This window comes from Hyla sarda, chromosome 2, assembly GCF_029499605.1.
Source record: "Hyla sarda isolate aHylSar1 chromosome 2, aHylSar1.hap1, whole genome shotgun sequence".
Classification (NCBI taxonomy): Eukaryota; Metazoa; Chordata; class Amphibia; order Anura; family Hylidae; genus Hyla; species Hyla sarda.
Genome location: NC_079190.1, coordinates 290,447,013 through 290,455,107, shown reverse-complemented (window position 1 = coordinate 290,455,107; position 8,095 = coordinate 290,447,013). Strand labels below are relative to the sequence as shown.

General features: G+C 40.5%; 1 long non-coding RNA gene across 1 annotated transcript; it reads left to right on the top strand.

Moving 5' to 3' along the window:
* Positions 1 to 1,762: 1,762 nt before the first annotated feature.
* LOC130357899 (uncharacterized) lies at positions 1,763 to 7,441 on the top strand. Its single transcript, XR_008889317.1, has 3 exons — positions 1,763 to 1,835; positions 4,082 to 4,111; positions 7,275 to 7,441. It is a non-coding gene; the product is annotated as an uncharacterized LOC130357899 (long non-coding RNA).
* The last annotated feature ends 654 nt before the right edge of the window (positions 7,442 to 8,095 follow it).

Here is an 8,095-nt window from a genome sequence, read left to right as displayed (position 1 = left end):
GGTGACTGTTACTAGTGGGGTACCACAGGGGTCCATCTTGGGTCCTGTTCTATTTAATATATTTATTAATGACCTTGCAGAGGGGTTGAATAGTAAAGTAGCAATCTTTGCAGATGATACTAAACTGTGTAAAGCGGTAAACACAATAGAGGACAGTGCACTGTTACAAATGGATCTGGATAGGTTGGAGGTTTGAGCTGGGAAGTGGCAGATGAGGTACAACACTGATAAATGCAAGGTAATGCACATGGGGAAGAAAAATATGGGCTTGGATTATGTATTAAATGGGAGCACACTTGGGACGACTGACATGGAAAAGGACTTGGGAGTCTTAGTTAATAGTAAATTTAGTTGTAGTGACCAGTGCCGGGCAGCTGCTGCCAAGGCAAATAAAATCATGGGGTGCATCAATAGGGGCATAGATGCCCACGACAAGGAAATAATTCTACCGCTGTACAAATCACTAGTCAGACCACACATGGAATACTGTGTACAGTACTGGGCACCAGTGTACAAGAAAGATATAGTGGAGCTGGAGAGGGTTCAAAGACGGGGAATGGGAGGACTACAGTACACAGAAAGATTATCAGAATTAGGGTTATTTAGTTTAGAAAAAGAAGTCTTAGGGGCGATCTAATAACTATGTATAAATATATCAGGGGACAGAACAGGGATCTCTCCCATGATCTATTTATACCCAGGACTGTATCTATAACAAGGGGGCATGCTCTACATCTAGAGGAAAGAAGGTTTCTACACCACCACAGATGGGGGTTCTTTACTGTAAGAGCAGTGAGACTGTGGAATTCTCTGCCAGAGGAGGTGGTCATGGTGAACTCTGTAAAAGAGTTCAAAAGGGGTCTGGATGCATTTTTGGAGAACAATAACTATAGGTTATAGATTGTAGATCTATATCAACTCAGTAGGGACTCATTAGGGTTGTAGGTTGAACTTCATGGACTCTGGTCTTTTTTCGACATTATGAACTATGTTACTATGTTACTGCATTAATCTGTATAAAAGCATCTTATGCTGGCTCATACCGGTACCTTATGGGCACTAAGGAAATGTAAAAAATAAAAAATAGTAACCCCATATATAAATTAACCCCTTCCTTTTCAAATAAAAAAATGTAAACAAAAAAAGCATAAACATATTTGTTATCGCAATATCACACAATGAATAGTGTAAACTTACCAAACACCAGAATTATGTTTTTTTTTTTTTTTTTTTTTTTTTATCACATCACCTCCTAGAAAAAAATTACATAGAAAGCGATTAAAGAGTCAGATCAATACCAAAATGGTACCGATAAAAATTACAGATCAGGGTGCAAAAAATAATGATGGCTCAATTTTTTCTATACTTAACATATTTGTATTCACACTAGGTTGCAAATGTTGGTTTATTCAATTTTCTTCTCTCAAAGTTTATTTAGTTACATGAGTTGAGTCATTTTTATAATACTCAGTAAGGCTGCGTTCACATACGTCCGGCATAGTTTCCCTCCGGCATGCACCAGAGGGAAACTGATGCCAGAACTAATCCCATACATTTGAATGGGACAGTTCACAATTATTCAGCGTCTCAATTTTGACACCAGATGGTTGGACACACTGGTCGGCACTGGACAGGGGAACGCAGCTTGCATGTTGTCATCAGTTATGGCATCAGTTGCATCGAGATCTAGGCTGAGTTCACTTATGAAGGATGTAAAAAATAATCTATGAACCCAGCATAACTGATATTTTTTTTCTTACAGGACTGCAAATCAATAAGTAAATTGGCATCCAATAATGACAACATTGCTTCAATTAGTTTATTTTTAACTGCAGGTAAGTCCTCTATGAAGATGTAGCAAAATGTATCTTACAGTATTGTGTACTACATTGCTTTCTACAATATGGCGAATATATTACATTAATTTACTTGCATAAAAAGCTGGTAGTTTTGCAAGATCTGGAGGGCCACAGTTAAGAGACCGCTGCACAGTGATTTCCAAACTGTGGTCCTCCAGATCTTGCAAAACTACAAATCTCAGCATGCCCAGACAGCAAAGGGCTGTCTGGGCATGCTGGGAGTTGTAGTTTTGCAACAGCTGGAGGCACACAACTACAACTCCCAGCATGCCCAGACAGCCGTTTGCATCCGGGCATGCTGGGAGTTGTAGTTTTGCAACATCTGGAGGACTACAGTTTTGAGACCACTGTGTCGTGGTTTCTAAACTGTAGTCCTCCAGATCTTGCTAAACTACAACTCCCGGCATGCCCACACAGGCATTGGCTGTCTGGGCATGGTGGGAGTTGTAGTTTTGCAACATCTGGAAGATCACAGTTTGACGACCACTACACAGTGGTCTCCAAACAGTGGTCCTCCAGATGTTGCAAAACTACAACTCCCAGCATGCCCAGACTGTCTGGACATGCTGGGAGTTGTAGTTTTGCAACTTGTCAGGGGGAGGGCACTTACCCCCGTCATCGCCGCGCACCCGCCATCGCCACCGCCGGACCTCCGGATCTCCGCGCACCCACCACACACCCGCTGCCCCTGCACACCCGATCGCTGATCTGGTTAATCAAATGGGGTCCCGGGGGTGTCGGGCGGGAGTGGACTTTAGCTAATTAACCCGATCAGCGCTGCGGGAGCACGCATATAATGAACGCCGCCTTTATATGGGGGAATGCGCAAAGGTATCGCGTCATCTGTGTGAAGGGGTTAACCCCGTTTTAAGCAGAATTTCTCACCTGCCAGAGACAACGAGAGGTGAAAAGTTCAACCCGCGGGATGCAGCAGCAGCTGCGATTATGTGAACGAGCGTTAAGGGGTTAAGCATACCTGTCAGATCCCACAAAAAAAAAAAAAAAATGTTATATGTGAGGCTGGGTCCACACTACGTTTTGTCCCATACGGGAGCGCATACGGCAGGAGGGAGCTAAAAGCTCGCGCTCCCGTATGTAACCGTATGCGCTCCCGTATGTCATTCATTTCAATGAGCCGACCGGAGTGAAACGTTCGGTCCGGTCGGCTCATTTTTGCGCCGTATGCGCTTTTACAACCGGACCTAAAACCGTGGTCAACCACGGTTTTAGGTCCGGTTGTAAAAGCGCATACGGCGCAAAAATGAGCCGACCGGACCGAACGTTTCACTCCGGTCGGCTCATTGAAGTGAATGGCATACGGGAGCGCATACGGTCACATACGGGAGCGCGAGGTTTTAGCTCCCCCCTGCCGTATGCGCTCCCGTATGGGACAAAACGTAGTGTGGACCCAGCCTTACGCGGTACCTCATCCTGATCATGTACATGCAATTTTTATGTCTCTATCACTGATATTTCACTAAAAAAAATATTAACAGTGCTCAATGTCTTTTCCATCTTGTCAAAGGGAGGGGGCCTGCACTGGGATGGCTCCTCCCCCACCCTCACTATGCTGTCTCTCAGGGAGCCTGGTAGCCCTGCTCTGTAACCCTTTCCTCTCTAGTTTTATGCTCTACACACACACATGATTATTGGAGATTGCCTGTAGTCTACCACCAAAGACAATATGGTGAGTGTATAACTTACATCTTCCTAAATTAGTGCAAAGGTATAGTGCTAAAAGTACAGTGGATTTTAGGCATACATTTTCTATAACTTCCTATGTCATTCATGTGTGTCATCCTTAGGCAGTCCCGTAATGCTGGGACTTTTTTGGAATAGTTTAGGAATAGTTGAGGTACAATGTTTGGATAACTCTTTTTGAAGCAGTGTTGCCTTCAGCTGTGTGCCTACAGCCTACAACTCCCAGCATGCCCAGACATCCTTTGACTGTCCAGGCATGCTTGGTGTTTTGCAACAGTTTTGCAACAGCTGGAGGCACATGTTTGGTAAAACTCTGTGTTATAGCAGTGTTGCTGCAAGCTGTGTTGGGGACTGCTAGTGGTGGGATTGTCGGAGGCAGTTTTCTTTAATAAAATGTGAACATTTTATAATGAAGTATATTAGAAAAACGATTGCTTTGCCAAAATGTACAACATATAAAAAGTTTTTATGTCTGACAGTGCCCATTTCAGCTATCATGTATATTTCTTTCTGTTTCACAGATGAGCGTTTTGACATTAACTCAGCCAATAGTAAGTATCAAATTATCACAATGACTTATATAGATGATAGTTTATACATCACACACAAAGCGTGTGTATGTTTACACAACTTTCAGGTTGTACAGGCCAGTAACATGGCTTTCTTTGGGCTCTAATGTCCCTTCATTTGTCCCTAATTTTATATATTTAACCTTAAGGACAGGCCAATTTTATTTTTGCTCTTTCGTTTTTTCCTCCTCGCCTTCTAAAATCCATAACTCTTTTATATTTACATCTACAGACCCATATAAGGGCTCTCATTTTTTTTTAGGTATGAAATGTAAATGAAAACCACAATTTTGCACATTTTGGAGGGGTTTGTTTTCACACTACACTTTACAGTAAAAATTACGTGTGTTCTTTATTCAGTGGGTCAATACGATTAAAATGATACCCATGGCTAGATACTTTTATATTTTTGTATCGCTTAAAAAAATCTACAACTTTTTGTACAAAATCAGTGATCTAAAAGCACCCTATTTTGACCACCTATAACTTTTTCATTTTTCAGTATATAGGGTGGTATGAGGGCTATTTTTTTGCGCCGTCATCTGTACTTTTTATTGACATCAAATTTGCATATATAAAACTTTTAGATAATTTTTTATAAAGTTTTTTTTGAATTTTTTTATTTTTTACGTTTGAGCCATTCACCGTACAGGATTATTAACATTATAATTTGATAGTTCGGACATGCGGCGATACCAAATATGTTTATAAAAATATATTTTTTGCGCTTTTTGGGGGTAACATGGGAAAAACTGACAATTTTCATTTTTATTGGGGGAGGGGTTTTTTCATTTTTTTTTACTTTTTATTTTTACATTTTTCAACTTTTATTTTACACTTTTTATGTCCCCATAGGGGACTAACTATAGCAATCCTTTGATTGCTAATACTGTTCAGTGCTATGTTTAGGACACTGCACTGCTCAGTATTATCGGTGATCTTCTGCTCTGCTCGATCTCAGACCAGAGCAGAAGACCCCAGGAGACGGTCGGAGCCAGGTGAGGGGACCTCCGGCCGCCATGCTGGATGATCGGATCGCCGCGGCAGCACTGCGGGCGATCCGATCATCCATTTAAAGTACCGCACTGCCGCAGATGCCGTGATCTGTATTGATCACGGCATCTGAGGGGTTAATGGTGGACATCCGTGCGATCGCGGATGTCGACCATTACTGGCGGGTCCCCGGCTGCTGCTAGTCGCTCCGATGCTCGTGGTCATACACAGGATGTAAATGTAGATCCTGGATTGCGAAGTACCACCAAACCAGGACGTACATTTACGACCGTGATCGTTAAGGGGTTAATACTGTAGAAGCCACATGTAAAGTTTTTTTTTTCAGTACAATGTGCATAAATTGTGCAGAACTTGAACATTTTAATTAAACAAACATTTTTATTTAGCACAGATAGATAGATAAATGTTATCAGTTACTGTATCCACTTACAATTTATTTAGATTTAACTATTCCTTGTGTTCAGTTACATGTGTATCAACAATAAACCAAGAACAATGACTGCATCTCTTTACCACATTATGAAGGGCATTTATGAAGCCTTACCCAGTGCATAGGCTCGTTGGGTTTCTGTAGGGACGGACGCCTCTACATAAGTCCAACATGCTGAAATCTCCACAGAAGCTGCACTCACTTCATAGACCGTGGGTCCTGGCTACTATCGGCAGCCTGTAATGGCTTACATCACACTGATGCTTGCCATTAACCTGTTATATGCTGTGATCAATACTAAAAGTAGAGTAGGAGCAAATCCCCATAGCAAACTTATGCTGCTCTGGACAGTTCCTGATACGGGCATCAGGTGTCAGCAGAGAGCACTGTGGACAAGACAAAAAAGAAATTAAAAAAGAAAACAATTTCCCTGTAGCATACAGCTGCTAAAAGGTACTGGAAGGGTAAATATTTTTTAATATAAGTAATTTACAAATCTGTTTAACTTTCGGGCAACAGTTGACCAAGCCCTTTTTTTTTTTTTTTTAATCTCTGGTAATATCTCTGATATGCTTTTACTTAGCGATGTAATTCTGTGACTTTACATTAGTGGCAAATTTTTGTTGATTCATGCAGCATTTTTTGTGAAAAACTCCAAAATATTGTGAAGAATTGCACAATTTCTGGATTTTTTTTTTCCATTTCTTTTATGGCATTTACTATGTGGCAAAAATTATATTATATTAACTCTGTGGGCAGGTACGATTATGGCAATACCCAATTTATATAGCTTTTTCATGTTTGTTTGTTTTTTCTTTTTTTATAAAAATCTATTTTTCCCCTTTTTTGTGTTGTCATGTTCTGACTGCCATAACTTTTTTATTTTTCATCCAACGCCATTGTGTGAGGACTAATTTTTTTGTGGGACAAGCTGTACTTTCTATTGGTACCATTTTTGCCATTCATGCTACCTTTTATTACACATTTTGGACCACAATTTGTGTTTTTTGCATTTTTTTTGTTTTTTTTTATTACCGTTATCGTTTTATTTTACAAGACATTATGGACAATTATAGCACACTTTATAAATTTATAAAAAATAAAATAAAAATACTTTAAAAAAAAATATTTACACTTTTTACAGGGTATAATATACTGCAGTACATCTGTACTGCAGCACAACATAACTGTAAGTACTACACTGGCATGCAGCCTATGGCTGGTCCTCACAGTCTGCCGTACTAGCAGACAGGAGGCTATCAGCTGGCCTCCTGCTGCCATGGCAACCAACGTGATCCGGTGATAGCATCGTGGGATCGCCGTTGGTGGACAGGGGGAGCCACATCCTCCTGTCAACCCCATAGATTTTGTGACAGATCACAGCATCGATGGGGTTAAAGCTGCAGAGACCGGCATGATCTCAGTCTCGGAAGCTGCGGTGGGACCCCGGCTGTGATTGACAGGCTGAGTAGAATATTGCCAGAACATACTGTATGCATACGTCCAGTTGGGCTAACATGTTAGCAACTACATACATCCTAAAAGAAAAAAAAAAAAATTTTACATACTCACCTGCCCTAATCCCCTGCAGCATTCTGATGGCCCCCAGTTTAGGGAAGATTCAGGCAGGTGAATAATCTTTTTATTTTTTTACTTTTGCAGCGCATGGCTAACCCCTAACTTTATTGTTTTCCGTTGCAGCCTTTTCTGTGACCTGGACAATGAACACAATTCTCTTCTCTTTGGTCTTGGTGAAATTAGTATAATTGACACAACCAATCTGAAAAGTGGTCCCAGCAGAAGAATTGTATGAGACATTATTCCTGCATACTTTTTATGGCTTGATCTCATTTATTTATTGTATTATGTATTGGGATTGTTTAGCAATATATCTTATATTTTGTAAATATCTTTAATAAACTTCAATATGAATAAATATAATATGTTAATTGGAGTGTGTTTACTTATGGTCACGGTTAGCAATGCCTACACCATTATTAGTAATGGAAGATGGGTAGGGAGTAGAGAAAATCCCACGTTTGTTACCATAAAACATCCAATTTAGCAATCATTTTGGATTTTATCATATATCCATTGTTTTATAGGACTTACAACATTATTTTGCCAACACTGCTCTAAACATTTTGCACAGACACAAAGGGGTTATCCACCATAATATTTTAGTATGTACCATCCAGACAGTAATGGACATGCTTAGGAAGGATCCGTGCTTGTCTTTGGGCTAAATAGCTATGTTGTGAGATCAACATAACACTGAGGCTATCTTTTTTTGAACTGGCTATTTCCTGTTGGAGTTTGTTTCCTCAAACTACACATCCCATGATTCCTTGTTTGTAAGGGGTTGTAAGTGGGATGTCAATTCCCTTCCACACATCAGCCACCCCACCCATTGAAACACAAGTGTGCTTCCTTCAATGAAATAGCTCAGTGTTTTCTGACCAGTGTGCCTCCAGCTGTTGCAAAATACAATTCTTGCAGAATGATCTCCCTTTCACCCAGCA